The 16677-nt window shown below is 34.5% G+C and overlaps 1 pseudogene; it reads left to right on the plus strand.

The window, feature by feature from the left end:
* Positions 1-8972: 8972 nt before the first annotated feature.
* On the plus strand, positions 8973-9772 carry LOC149231310 (uncharacterized; annotated as a pseudogene).
* The last annotated feature ends 6905 nt before the right edge of the window (positions 9773-16677 follow it).

Consider the following 16677-nt stretch of genomic DNA (forward strand, 5'->3'; position numbering starts at 1 on the left):
GTGGGTTGAAACCCACATACCAATGATGTAAATATAAAAAACTACGACCACAAACCCATAGAATCTGCATGATCTTTTTGGCGTCACCCTGGTGCATAAAATGGAAACAAAACCATCTTCTCATGAGAATGATGATTTTAGGTGTGTATTTCAAAATCGGCCGCCATTTTGTCTCCACCCATGCTCACATCCTTTCAATATCCTTCTATGCGAATTCCAAGTGACCAATGAGCACCCGCTTTTGGAGACCTGAGATCCTATCCCAATAAATATCAGACCCAAAATAGAGTTCCTTAATATCAGAGGAAGGGCCACTGCTATTAAAGTTTATCACTTTGAATGGTTTTGCGTAAGGGTTTCCAAATTGAAGATAGATCTGGATTTTCTAGAACGATCTGATGATAAACCACACTTGTTGGTTCAAAACGCGTCGGCCAAAAATTTCTCTTATGTGATTTCTACCAAAAGACTTTGCTTAATTCATCAAAAAAAAATTTTACAACTTCTATTTTATGACTAGGACCCTGTTATCTGAAAAAACCTCCTCTCGCAAACAATCTCCATTGACGATAGGTTCAAACTGAGAAAGAAACTCACTCACATTTTCAGACGAAGGCATAAAATTCGACGTAAGTAATCGATTGCCCGAAAGAACACATGAGTACAAAGTTTCAATTCCAAAGTTGCACGTATTAGCTCCTCCAGATCCGGGGATCCTGTCCCATGCATGTCCATGCCACCTGTCTATTAGAGAAATAACCGCAACCGACACCTATCCCGTCTACCCAAAAAGGAAAAGGAATAATGGGAATACCATTAGATTATTTACCGATATTTGGCATAAAATTATAACATCCAATAAAGGGCATCGAGAAATTAAACACCAACCATCCTCTCATGAATCAGGTCAGGGATGACAGCAAGGATTGATAAAGTCGAGTCCCACAATCGAAAAAAAAACAGGTCTAGAAGATTATAATTTTAACCTCATATGCGTTAAAATAATTTCATTTGATTTGATTTCATAATAAATGAGAAACGGTCAAATATTAAAATATCCACCCACCAATTTCAAGACTATTTGTAAAACAATACATTAAAACTGCCTAGTATGTCCAATGGACATTACAGAAAAGGGGTAATTCCTGGTGAAGACAATATGCGAAAAATGAAACAATATATTAAAAAATGAGGGGCGAGTCTTTTTTAGAAGCTATATATGGTCCACAGTACATTATATTTTCATTACATTATATATAGATGTGAATCAATCACATAATCATTACATATATACAGAAGTTCGCAGAGCAGCGCGACATACAATGGGATTCGATCACAGGTGGAGAGCGAGAAAGTCCTCGCCCCGACCACATGAGCTGTGCGCTCATGCGCTAACAAATGAAACAATATATGGCAATATACAAAGTCTTAGCGTAATCAAATTGTTTTTTGTCCTGAAAATTATGGAAATTCTGACAAGATTTTAAAAAAATTCAGCAATGATTTTTGTAAATCCATGTTACAACTGTTAAAATTTAAGGTTTTGGGTGCCCGAGAAATTTTTGATGGTGCTGAATCTATTTCCACCACTAAAAACATGATTCAAACACTGCGAAAGCAAAATTTTTAAATTATTTTTCTCCAAATTCCACCCACTTTTAATCATCTAAACAATCCCCTACCACCTCCATAGACACTTCCATTTACAAATAAAGTGTTTCGAATATTTGAAGACGAGTCCAAGAGTTGCATGAATATTTCGTATTTAGGACAATCCCAAGACCTCGAACGATTAATGACTATATTTTAATTTAAGAATGGTACGAATAATTACTGAAATATTAGAGTTTTATTACGGGACTTTAATAAGTTTGAAATTTAAATTAAAAAAACAAAAAATATCATAATAACTATAAAATTAATATAATAATAATAATATATAATAAATAAATCAATATAGTTTCAATATTTAAATATTGATAAATTTATGTTAGTTTTATATATATTATTATTATTATTGACGTAATGTACTTAATATATGAAATGGGTTTTATTGGAATTTGACCATAGAATTTTGAGCAAGATAATAATTTTTTATTGTTTAAAAATTACTTTTGAATGTATAAATGGATCAAACACCTTAAAAAACCCCATAAAGCATTAAAACTTAACATATTAAATAACTTAAATTTGTTATTCTTAAAAATTTCTACCTTATTTGTCATAAAATTAATCAAAAATGCTCCAAAATGGTCATTTTGTCTATTAATTAGACTATTTATAAGACTGTAACAAATCTCTATTGATAGATATTTCATTTCGCAAATTGCTTTTAAAGGATGAAGTATAAGAATATATATCATATTGAAAAAATTTACTCAAAATGTCTTGTGAATTTGGAATGAGCTCTAAATGTATATCATGACTCTTTTATTACAAATATTCAAATAAAGATAATATCTCATTAACATGTGATGGAGACATAGAAGTAAATATGTGGGTGCCTTTAGTTCAAAACACATGCATGCCCATTCTAAATCTTCCACATCCAATGAGGACTAGAGGACGTAAAAATATATTCATTGACATTGTGACCCAACTTCGCTTGCAATATTGTATGTGTATAGAAAACTATGTTACAAAATGAGTTGGGCAACATATCTTCTAAACACAGGACATACCTTCTAAATACAAGATTTTATCAAGCGAGATGTATGTAATTCATAAAACATAAGATACCAAATTATGAAAAACAAAGTTCACAGTTTCTACACAACCATTACTAATGGTTCATCAACTATTCCTCATGACCATGACCATAAGGAATATCTAGCACCCAACTTCCTTACCATTTAAGGAAATAACAACTACTTCATAGCCTTTGAGGAAATTAGGACTTGTTAGATCTATTAATCAAAATATATCCTTGTAGGTTTCATAATAGATCATGTGTATATCTAGAAGAAGGATATATATAACATGGACACCTTTGAGTATCATTGTCGGATAGAATGATAAATTTGTTGTAAGTTTGTTAATTGAGGCATTAATTATTGTGTTGAATTTTCTGTACAATATGTATACCTACTAGCTTGGATTCGCCATGGCTATTCTTTGTGGATCGATAAGTATGCCTTTGTTGTATCTATTATTTAAAAGTATAGATATTCTTATTTAGAGAAATGGCTAAACAAGCCTAGATTTGAACCAAGATCAATAAGACCAGATTGCATGCCAATATTTGGCTAGTCTTGAAGAAGATGTTTCGACGTGCTAAAATGGTCTATTGTCGCGTTATCCTAGAAGAGAGGACTAGGTTTTGTGAAAAGTATATCAAGCAGTTGCTTTTGATCCCAAAATATCATGCGTGCAATATCGAGAAAAGGAAAAAACAAAGATTGAGATTGCATTATCTGTCAAAATTTCTAGCAAGAGCTCTAACACTCCCAAGAAAAGTTCATCAATGACAATGATTTTTATCTAAAGAACTAACATTATAGGTGATTTGAATGATGTTAAGTTTAGGGAGGTATAAATTAGTGGATGATCTTGGGAGGAGGCCCCAAGATCTAAAAGATTGAAATGGATCTTGGGAGGAGAGATCCCAAGATCTGAAAACTTGCAATGGATCTTGGGGGAAAGGACCCCAAGATCTGAAAATTTGAATTGCCAGAAGAAAAATAGGAGAATGCCCAATAAAAAAAACCACAAAGAAACTTTTATTTAAAATAGTAATGAAAATAAACCAGCTAGGGCGATGGTAGCTTATCTCTGAGAAGAGATGTGGCGGCTACATGCCTCTGAACTGTAAAAGCTACATTGTGGCGGACAATCTATCCTTTTACAAAATGTGGCTTGTTACTTATAGTATTTTTCAGTTACAATACCACGGGTCAATTCCATGGGTGAATGAATACCATGGGTGGATTTTACAATACCACGGGCAGATGCCATTTACAATACCATGGGTAAATTCCATGGGTCAATGAATAATATGGGTGGATGAGTACCATGGGTTGATGCCATTTTCCATTCGGATCATTCCTCCCTCCTTAAGAAGCAATGGTCCCCATTGCGTAAAGTTCCCTCCTGTGAAGCCTTTGTTGAATATGAAGAGCCACTGAAGATAAGGGTTTTATGTGGTTAACCCAAAACCCTGATAAATGAAGATCCGAGGATAGAGATACCCTGTAATGCTTGTGACCAACTGTGATTCTGATAGTGTGCGGCCTAGCAAATGGACTTCGATGACAAGGATTTTATGCGGTTGACCCATAACCATGATGTTGGTTGCTGAAGAAGTAGCAGGGGCCTACATAACCTGGGGTGGGAGGGCACATCTCCAAATAACCCAAGCCAAATGATGCTATGTTGAAACTGATGAATGTGAAGCAGGTGCCTACTAAAGTGGGGTGGGAGGGCACGTCTCCAATAGGAACCCACTCCGAACGCTGCTCCAAAATTAAAATAGACATAACTCGGCCAATATAACTCAGAATATTTATTATAACCTGTTTTTAGAAGCAGAAGGATCATTTTTCATCTTCCCATGAGCTGGAAATCCTTATCTGGACACTCTGAGATCTCAGATTCGCGCTACAACAGTTTCGCCGTCACAAAAATTCTGATAAAATAGCTGATTTTAAATCAGCGATATCTCCCACATCCGAACTCCAATTCGACCCATTTTTTTTTTAAATTGGGTGATTTTTCGAGAGGAATCTAGATCTGGTATTTGTTTTTGTAAATTTTGTACCAAATGTTTCAGATCTGATCTGAAAAGTCGCCGCCCAAAAAAAATTCCTGCAAAAAAATGAAAAAAGAAAAATTCTTCCTGCTTGACCCAAGAAAAGTGCTCTGTGGAGGTTGTAGCACATGCCTGAAGTTTGTTGAATATTGCTGCAAAATTTGAAACTGAAATATGCCTCAAACCCTCATTCCCATGGAATCATAACCTGCTCTGATACCACTAATCCGGATCTTGGGAGGAGGCCCCCAAGATCTAAAAGATTGAAATGGATCTTGGGAGGAGAGACCCCAAGATCTAAAAACTTGCAATGGATCTTGGGGGAAAGGACCCCAAGATCTGAAAATTTGAATTGCCAGAAGAAATATAGGAGAATGCCCAATAAAAAAAACCACAAAGAAACTTTTATTTAAAATAGTAATGAAAATAAACCAGCTAGGGCGATGGTAGCTTATCTCTGAGAAGAGATGTGGTGGCTGCATGCCTCTGAACTGTAAAGGCTACATTGTGGCGAACAATCTATCCTTTTACAAAATGTGGCTTGTTACTTATAGTATTTTTCAGTTACAATACCATGGGTCAATTCCATGGGTGAATGAATACCATGGGTGGATTTTACAATACCACGGGCAGATGCCATTTACAATACCATGGGTAAATTCCATAGGTCAATGAATAATATGGGTGGATGAGTACCATGGGTTGATGCCATTTTCCATTCGGATCAATTGGTGTCTCCTTCATGTGGGCTCCTGTAAATCAGGGAAGTGGTGTCTACTTTAGGTGGATGCCTATAAATTAGGGGATGTGGGTCTCCTTTTGGTTGGTGCTAGTAAAGTGATGTAATAGTAGGTTGGTGGCTACATTCATATATAAAGATGAAGCTGTTCTGTTGTTTTCTCCCGTATGGGTTTCCATGTAAAAGTTTGAGTCCCCTGATATATGTGTGTGTAATTTGATTTATGATGTTTTGTGTGGTTTATTAGAAATAGCTTAAAGATTTTAAAGTTTGTTAAAAAATTGAATAATACTAATTCACCCTTCCTCTAAGTATTATTTTGGATTCAATGAGACCATGGAAAAGCACTTGAAATCCACCCATGGCATGTGAAACATCATAATGATATCCATATTACATAACAAAAAATTCTCTTTACAAGGCTTATGTTGTGAACTTTGGGGTCCTATGCATGGTCATGAGGACTAATAAAACCTAAAAGCATCTTTTAATCCTCAAGGTGTGGGTTTTTACTCTTGGACTATAACCAATGATGTAATAACCATTCATAGTGCCTAAAACTTCATAATAGCACCTACATGGAACTTGTAAGCCACATATTCTTTTGGGTCCTATGTGATGGATTTTGGACCTTATGGATGGTCTATTAGCTCTAAAAATCATTTTTAGGCCATGATACATTTGTTTGCAATCTTAGATTAGGATTAAAGCTTTGAGACCCATCCTACTACACACAACCTCATAATGGTTTCCATATTACATTCATGTGCTAAACATGCCCTCTATATGGTCTTTATGCTATTAGTTTAATATTAACATAGTTGACTCTATTAAGGGCGAGTTAATGATGGTTAATTGTAACTAATTTATGGGTACATAGTCATATGTTATTGATGTGATGGATCCTATTTAAAGGCTTGACAAACTCCACTATAAAGTGCCTCAAGCGGTTGGTGTTGGCATGATTGGCCACAATGTGGCCAATTAGCCACGATATCAATTTTGTAGCTAATTTTCTTGGCAAAGGGTTTCCAAGGTAGACTTTTGATGTCCAAATTTATGTGTTTGTTTCCTTTTCTAGCCGTGCTTCAATTTTACATATACCAAAATATATAAAAAGAGTGGTCCAAGAAGTTGGGTATCTTGTACTGAATTGAAAGTGACAAAGGTGTAGGTTTTCACCTTATACAATTAATTGTTGCAAACAAATTCTTAAGAAAACATAAAAGATGCAATAAAAAACACACACATTAACACAGATTTTATCCTAGAAACCCAAATTGGTAAAACCAATAATATTTTTTCAATATATATATTTTCTTGTAAACTTAAAAGCTTTGTATTAATCAAGAGAATTGGATTACATAGATAACAACATGCATACAGAGGGAGCACCAAGACCCAACCCTCAACTATGTCGCCTATACGCACCACTACTCATTACATAGACACAAAACCATTGCATCTTGGCCTTGCAAGGCCTCGACCCCCTCCAAACAAAAAAATATTACAACCTAGACGAAAGCCATGCTAGAGAATCTGAGATAGATCCCATTAAACTAGGTCCTTACTCAGAATCAAGAGCCAACCCAAGAGCCGTGGAAGAAAAGCGCTAAGGGCATCACTGAAACCATTCTCCCACTTTGAAGGAGACACCAACATTAGCCCGCGAAACAAGAGACGAACATTTCAAAACACCTCTGCCATATAAACATTAGTGGTATGAGCCCAAAACAAGACAAAATTCACCAGAGTATGAAGAAAGATACACACCCAACGCAAAAACACATGGTTGTGACTATGATATCTCATCATAATCTAGAGATTGAGAGGCCATCCACAGGCCTACCAAATCCAAAAACTAGGAGCTTCGGGAGAAAGCCATAGATCTTCACCCACCACCCTAAATCATTGTCATTGTCTGAAAACGATACAATTGCCAGAGCTCTTGCACTTGAGCCAGGGCGTTCCTTGTCGTCCCCACCATCAGATTCACAAGGAACATGGCTCTCCACATGCATGAGTCGTGCATCAATTTTATCCACACAAAACCTCATTTTTATCAACATTCTTTTTACATCCTCCAGAGAAGCGAAAATATTGTTCTTCTTTACATGTTTATCCCTTAGAACGAATCCCAACAGTGTCTTCATTTTCCAATGAAGCACAATTGAGTTTAGGTCCTACTTCTTTTTACCCCTGGTGTGCCCAGGGTCTGGCACCTAGCCTGCTAAGTCCTCAAGTAGTTCAAATTCGAACATAGACTTCCTCTCCTCCCCGACTTTAATCTCAAGATCCCTTATCTCCTGGCATGTTTAAGGCATAATTCCATTGAAGTATGTCGCCACTGAGTTGTGGGAAAAGAGCCTCTCCCCTCTGTATCCACGTTGGGTTCTATCACTCCCTCCCTTCCTACTCCTCAGTGGTTTCCTTGGAGACATTGTCAATTCACGAAAATACAACTTTGTTTCCATGTGGGGATTTCCCCTAGCTACAAAAGAGCACGCAGAATGACCCAAACCCCCCTCAACAAAGCTCGAATACCAACAAATAATATCGTCACAATAACACCAAATGTAGGATTGAGATTTTGATGACAATCTATGAGAGAAGGCAAAGGGAAGCCTTACTTCATTCACAACCTTAACTCCTTGTGACTATTGGACAAAGAAAATTCCACCCCAAGGCTGGGGAACGACAATGACCAAGTGAACATATACAAAAATCCAAACCCCACCCACCGCACCACTTGTGATACACAATTAAACTTGCCTAGATTAAACCTCGTCACCTTAACTAGTGAACACCACTACTAGAAATGGAAAACTAATATAGACCCAACGCCAAACAACCCCAGAAAATTCACTAAATTTACCAAACTTCAAAAACTTCAAAAGGCAATGGACACATACAAATAAATTTTAAAGCCCAATTTACTAGAAAAACAATGTAAGACATTGACAAAGACTAGAAAGGAGACCATAACAAAATAAATTAACTTACAGGTTGAGCTGGCCAACCATGACTGAAAAGCTCTGACCTCCACCACCCAATGTGCCCAAGCTAAGACGAACACAACCACCACAACCCAAAATCGTATAAAGTGTTTTATTTTTTATTTTATTTTTATATTACCTTAAAATTATATGTATGGCCACCAAAAGATATTTGTTTGCTGAAACTTTTCAGATGTTTCGGAAATGTTGCACTAGAGCCAAGGAAAAGAAACCACGTTCATCATAACACGAGGTTTGAAACCACGTGGAAGCCGGATTGACCATAAAATGAGATTCGAGACCCGTTAAAACCCTTAGGTTAGTGCTGACCACACAAGACAAAATCCATGGTGCATACGTCAGCGCTGACGATACCCAACCTCTCACATTTAGGTATAAATACAGCGCCCCCTTCGATTGATGTACGCCTCTCAATTAATATCTGGACTTGAATACCGATTGCTCTCCTAGCCACTCGATATTGGCAGTCATGTGTCCTCCAAGCAGAAACAGGAGGAAGCCGACATAAAAAATAAATTCGTGGACGGAGGAACCATGGAAGGTGAAGGAGGCCTTCAGCGTATTGGACAAAGACAGCGACGGGAAAATCAATTTGTTGGATCTCCAGCGTTTCTTCAGCTTGGGGAAGGGGCTGAGCAGAGAGGAAATGAAGACCATGATATCTGTTGCCGACGCCGACAACAGCGGCTCTGTGGATTTTGAGGAGTTTCGCCGGATTCTGCAGCTGAATATGCCGGAAATTCGAGAAATTAAAGACAGCAGATCGAATTCTGATGATGACGGTGAGATGTGGGCGTTGAAGGAGGCGTTTAATGTGATGGACAGAGATGGAGAAGGGATTGTGAGCGCAGAGGATCTCAAGACGTTCCTCTCCTCCTCTATCGCTACCGGTGGCGGCAGCGGTGAGAGCTGTAATGTAATAATGAGCGACGAGGATTTGGCGGAGATGTTAGAGGCGGCAGGCGGGTCCGCCAAATGTGGTGTTTGCTACGAAGATTTTGTCCGAATGATGATGACGGTGATGAATGGCTTCTCTTAATGTGGCTGAGAATTCATAAATTCGTTTGGAAAGTAATTATTGGCCGCAATCTGTGGATTTTTTTTTCAAAAAATCTGATTAGTGTTGACGATGGAAATAGATATAGTAACATCCCTTTTTTTTTAAGTTATTTCAAAGTCTTCAAGTTTGAAAGTTATAACCTAGGTTACTTAAAAGTTATATTGATTTTTTTGACAAAAATCATACCCAAATTTCCATTATTTTTTTTGCAAATTTGTAGTGTTTTTAGGCTCTTCTTTTCTGGTTATAAGAAATTCCAATGTCACAACAGCCACTACTCTTTTTTGGTGGTAGGAAATTCCAATGTCACTAAAAAATTTTGTCAAAATTTTTAGAATAATATATTGAAATATTTTATTTATTTATTATTATTTAATTTTTTTATCAGATTGAAAAATATATTGTTCCAATAAATTTAATATTAAATTCATAAATTAAAATTTTAAAAATGATGATGATGATGGTGGTGGTGGTTAATGTCCACTGAGACCAAATTGATCTATCGGACTTATAATTTTCTTGATTTCTATTTGTCTGACTTCTCATCTTTCTTGGCGAGATTGGTGCTGTAGTTTTCTTTTTTTTCTCTACGGTCTTCCAACTTTCTTTATCTTGCATCTTCTTCATCTCTTTTGGTTCTTGGGACATTGGTGTCTTAGCTTCGCGATCTATTGTGTTCGTCCTTTTGAAAATAGTCGAAGAAGAAGTTTGGTCTAGGAGATTTGCTTTGTTGTTTAATGAAGATTTATTTTGTGCGGTATTCGAATCTTCATAATTGTTGATGCTTGAGGGGTTGTCAAGTTCACTCTTTTGTTGTTGGGCGCGGCTTTCTCCCTGCTTGTCTTGAGAGTTGTTTCTTTCTTTCCCGATTTCTTGTGATTCAGAGTTTTCTCGATAGTATTCCTCTTTAATGACAGTGTAGTGTTCTTTTTGTGCTCCTTCCCACCATGTAGATCTGTGGTGATTGTTTTTTTCTAGCAGAATTTTTCTGGGAGGCTTTTGGGCAATTTTTGGCTAGGTGGTCTGTCTCAAAGTAGGATCGACACCTGAAGATGACACTTTCATAATCGAGTTTCTGGTTCCACACATAGTCTTTACTTGTTACATGTATTTCAGCTGGGAATCTGGTGCTGAAGACCATTTCCACACAGATGTGTGCATAGGTGGTTCTGGGATATTCCTCTATTTTTGGGCACCTGCAATAAAATTTTCCAATTGCATTTCCAATGGCTTTTAGCGAAGAGAAATTCCAGAGATGCAAGGGTAGGTTTGGCAATATCACCCAAACTGGTGCTGAGGTTATGACTGTTGTTGAACTTTCTAAAATCTTATATAGTTCAAACTTATCAATTTTTTTTTTTTTTTGAAGTTTTATTTGAAAATGTTGGTCCGATCTTTTAAGCTATTTATGCGATGTTACCGTTGCAATATTGAATTTACAAATAAAGTGTTCCGACTATTTGAAAGCAGTTCACAAAAATTGCAGGAAATATTTTATTTTTGGAATATTCAAATATGTCAAGGCGATGTGTATATTATTTGAAGGTGTTCTCTATGGAGGTTATAGCTAGCTCAAAGAAGAAAATTAATATAGCGAAGATTAGAATGAACTCTCATGAGCTCCATAGTGAAAAGGGGGTTGGGCAGTTCCTAAAACACCATGGATGGAAAGAATCTGCCATCTTTGTGATAATAGGAACATTGAGGATGAAAACCACTTCCTCTTAGAGTGCCCAAAGTACAACCACATTAGATCTCAGTTTCATAATCTTTGTCGCAATACTGACCTTCCTAGCCTTTTACGATGTCAAAATTATAGTGAGTTTGGGAGGATTATCTCTAAGCTTTTTGAGCATAGAAATAAAATCTTAAATCAAACTAAATAATTTGTTTCTTTAGGGCCCATAGACCAAAGTTTGGTCTCACTGGACGTTAACCATCATTATCATCATCATCAACAATTTTGTTGGGATAATTAATTTCCGGTTAAAATTTGATAAGAATTTTTTTTATTTTTTTTAATTATTTAATCGATGATTGTGGAAATAAATTTACTATTATTAATTTTTTGTGTATTTATAATTTTAATTTTGAAATTATAGTTGCAATTTAAATTTCTAAAAATTCTAGCAGGATTTTATTAAAATTTTATCAAATTTTCCATTATTTTTGAGATGAAATTATGATTTAATTAGATTGTTTCTTATTTTATTTGTTAAAAAAAAAAATCAGTTATTTGAAAATATGTTAAAAAAATATTGTTGGTTATTTAAGTGGCATGGTTTTTCTTAAATAAGGATGATGAGTCCACCTGTGATCGAGAATAATAATTAGAAATAAAAATACTGAATTATGATAAATTTTCCTATTTGTTAAAAAATTTCAAAACTAAAATCATTTAAAACCTATCAAAACATAACGTGTATCTTCTTTGAATTTACCGTTCCGAATATTGAATTTACAAATAAAGCGTTTCGACTATTCAAAGCTAAAAAGATTGCGGGAATATTCTATTTTTGGGACCATTCAAACATCTCAAGGCGATTGATGTGCATAATTTTTTGAGGAATAACCACTGAATTACTGAATTATTAAAGTGTTTTTAAAGATTATCTTAATATCTATAAGATAGGCCATACTAATGTTAATAAGCTTTAAAAAAGAAATTATACAGTGTAATATTTAAAATAATTAACCGTAACAAAAACTAATTATACGAATAATATATATATATATATATATATTAATTTTAATTTCAATTTTTAAATATCTATAAATTTATATATATATTTTTTATATTTTATTATTTAAAATTTAGAAAGATTTTTAATGATAGATATACATTGATTTCAAAATAGTTAAAGTACAATTATATTATTATATTGGTAATTTCATTGAATATATCATGCGATTTGGAATAAGTTTTAAATCTATAGGATCACTTCTTCAATGGGGATATTTAAATAAAAATAATATTTCACTAATATTGGATAGAGACATTGAAATAAATATTTATCTTTGCTCCAAAGAACATGCATGCTTTTTATAAATCTTTCACATTGAAGTATATAAGATTTTATTTATTAACATTGTGTTCACATCTAACTCCATTTGCCATATTTTATGACTTAATATAAATTAATTTATATTAAAAAATATTTTTGTCAAAATAAATGTTTTGGTCAAAATAATTTTTAAATAAAAGATTCTATCGTTTTGTGTTGATTTTTAAATCGGCCCATGGATTGCAAATGCACCTATATCCTTTGAGCATTTTTGTAAAGCAGTGGCGATGCAAGTCAATACTAGCAAGACCAAAATAATGATTTTCTCTAATAAAGGAAGCAAAGCCAGCATAATTTATTCTTTGAAGGCAACATTTTTGAAGAAATAAGTGAGTACAAGTACCTTGGGATTGATTTCAACAACAAACTTCATTAGGAGGACTGCAGAAAGGAGAATTTTAGGAGGGTGGAAAGCATTATATGCTCTTCAAAACATATGTAGAGAGGCAGAGTTATGGGATTGGAAAACGATTAAAGTGCTTTTTGGACTTCTAATGTAATGATCCGCCTATAAATAAAATACGAGTATTAGCATACATATGAGGCCTCCATACGATAGCTATGTATGCATGGACCCGCATGTATCGCACTATATGTAAACTAGTTACTATAGGAGGAGATATAAATTAAGATAATAAATTAATACCACACCAAAGTATCATATATATGATAAGTCCTTAAAACTAGCAGAAAATATTAATTTTAAAGTACAGATTAAAATTTACAATTTAAAATTAAGAAAATAATAAATTAATAATATAAATTAATTAAAAAAATATAAATTTAATAAATTTAATTAATTCATTAAAAAAAAATATAATAAATAAACTTTATTAAATTAAACTATGTATCCAAATAAAGATCAACGAAATCAAATGAGATTTGATTTCATAAAGTACACGTAACCAAAATTTTGACACGGGGATGAAGAGAAAGCGGTGGATGAGGAAATAAAAGAGGAGGGAAAAACCAGTTTGGGGGCCAGCAGAGTGGAGAATAATTTTGAATACGAGTCTTGATTATACTGAAGTTTTTGGGCACGGGGGAATCAGACTGCTTCATTTGTAAGCTTTCTGAGACTGAGTACCTAGGTTGTACTCAGTTCGGCAGGGTGGTTTTGACCGTTTTGGTGACATAGCCGGTCAAGAATTGCAGCAAAGCAGATAGACTTTCAACAGATTTTTCAATAGAGCAGACAACGGGACAAGATTTGCAGTAAACAGATTTTCAGCAAAGCAGAAAGGTTAGTATTCATTAGATTAAATTTCTTTAAAATTCTGTAATCATTATTTCAGGTTCTGGAACTGCTATTTAGAAATTAGCCTGAGGTTCAGGTTCTTACACCCGCTTTATCCAGTGATACTATATGGGTGTGAATTGTGGGTTAATAGCACCCCGTCTCAAAATGTAAACAAATTGAGAAAATCCGAAAACTCTTGATCATGAGCAAGTTCAAAATAAAAGTTTGGTACCTTATGAGATAATGTTGAGTGAAACATGCAAAGTTATGGGATTGGAAAATGATTAAAGTGCTTTTTGGACTCCTACTTTATCCAGTTATGCGTGTGAATTGTGGGCTAGCAGCGCCCCGTCTCAAAATGGAAAGAAATTGAGAAAATCCAAAAACGCTTGATCATGAGCAAGTTCAAAATAAAAGTTCGGTACCTTATGAGATAATGTTGAGTGAAACATGAGCAACTCCCGTTGAAGCAATTACTTTGGTGTAGCTCATAAGATATCTAAAAAGAATTTAGCAAATGGGAGTAGGTAGATGGCCTAATGTTATCTTCAACGAAGGCATGAGTGAAAGAAAGAAAACATGGATGAAACAAAATTACACATGGATGCAAAAATGGAATATCTACCTGAATGCCTGTCCCACAAATAGCAAGAAGCTAAGGAATTTTGTTATGGAGAAGTTTCGTAAAAGGGTATGGGGAAAAGAGTAGGGTAGAAAGAAGAAGTACTACATTGAGGAATTCAACCCTACGTGTGATCTACAACAAAAATAGTTCATTGGAGCTAGCATTTCATGGAGGGCAAAGGTTCTTATTGCTCAATTAAGGACCAATTCACATCAACTTCAATGTGAAACAGGATAGTGAAAAATACCTAAAAAAGCTTGGGAAGAACGGGTGTGTACATTTTGCATGTCTGGGGCAGTGGAATCGGAAAAACATTTCATTTTGGAATGTAATGCATTCAAAGACATTAGAGAAAATTCTGGGAATATGTTAGCATCATTTTTTGGCAGTCTTTTCAGGGAGGGGATTGTTGGAAGGTTGAGCCAGCTCATCATCAATTTGAATAGGAACATGAATGAATTGCAAAAGGCGAAAAGCAGGGAAATAATGGTCTCATAAACTATTTTTAGTCTCTTGGACCTTAAAATATTATTTCATTTCATTTCATATAATCCTCCCTGACCGGCAAGATACCAAATTATGGAACTCTAATTATAGGTAATGAAACCTTACTAGTTAGGAAATACATGGTTTCATTGATTTTCACAATGTAGTCAAAGACATAATAGCTCTAATTATAGGTAATGAAACCTTAAGGGTTAGGAAATACATGATTGCATTGATTTTCGCGATCGAGTAGTCAAACACAGAATAGTCATATAGGAAATTTCTAGAGAAGAGCACTATAGAAAGGTTCTAGCTAGGACAAGATCTAATATAGAATATTATAAGAATATTGTTTTAGAGAAGATGACTTGAGTGAATTGCCTAAAAAACAAGCTTTTAAAAGCATCATTGTAATTTAATTTCTTTTAAAAACATTATTATAATTTAATTTTTTTTTGACAATGATGACAATTTTGAATGGCTTCTCTTAGTTTGGGTATTTTCAGTTTCCGAGATTCGAATGCCGCACCTTGGTTTTCGAATTTTGTTAAAATTTTCTAAAAAATATTACTAGTCCTTGCCTCAAAAGGCAAAAGGTGTAAATAGATGACCATAAGATTGTTAAATTGTAGTAATTTTAATAACACATGCCCATTTGATTCAACATTTTTTAAATTTAATCATAAATAGTTAAATTGTAGTAATTTCAACAACACATGCACATTTGATCCAACTTTTTAAAATTTTATCATCTTTGAAGGGGTAATACAACACCTATTAATAACAACAAACAATTAAATTGCTCAAACTACAAAACCACTTCCACAAGTACATGAAAATTGCAATATGTGCCCATTAATTGATTAACTTTACAATAAAATTGTTCTAGGCAACATGAACGTAGCACAATCAAATTGAGAATATAGAGTAACTTCCTCAAATAAATCTCCGTTACCGAATTGGATTAATGAAAAACTATTATAATGGATGAATAAAAAGTGAACCTAGCCTAATGAAATTATTAGTTGTTTCATTTTAAAATATATATTTTTAGTTATTTATTCATTAATTTTAGTTTTTTTTTTTTTTTTCACAGGTGGGAAAACCTATCATAACTCAGTTTTCAAACCAACAGTGAGGACATCCATCTCTAGTTGTTATCCGTGAATGCAAATTGACTCATCACCATTATTCAAGGAACCACTCCACCTAGAATAACCCGCTGGTGGTCTCTACGGGGGCAGACAGACATTCATCTCTAGTTGTTATCCGCCAATGCAAATTGACTCATCACCATTATTCAAGGAACCACTCCACCTAGAATAACCCGCTGGTGGTCCGTAAGGGGGCAGACTTTCATTCCTGCCAAATGCCTCTGGATCTTGATCCGTTAACTTGTTTCCTTAGGTCCGAAGAAGACGAGCTCTTAGCCAAGCAGAAAAATTTTTAGGGCATACTCAAGACCCAATTCATTAATTTTAATTATAAACTGAATAATTTTAATTTAAAAAAATAAAATAATAATAATAATTTAATTTAATTAATTGTGAAATTATCTACCAACAACTAACCATATTTCAAGTCCATCACTTTGAGTATTCCTTCTACTTCATGGTCAAAGGACACGAAATCAAATTGATCAGTGCGGGTTGGAGTGTTGGAGTGATCTGACACCAAATTATCTAAATCATTTTTCCT

This window comes from Pinus tabuliformis, chromosome J (genome assembly GCF_031772625.1).
Source record: "Pinus tabuliformis cultivar Carrire ecotype Pingquan chromosome J, CPIR1, whole genome shotgun sequence".
Taxonomy (NCBI): domain Eukaryota; kingdom Viridiplantae; phylum Streptophyta; class Pinopsida; order Pinales; family Pinaceae; genus Pinus; species Pinus tabuliformis.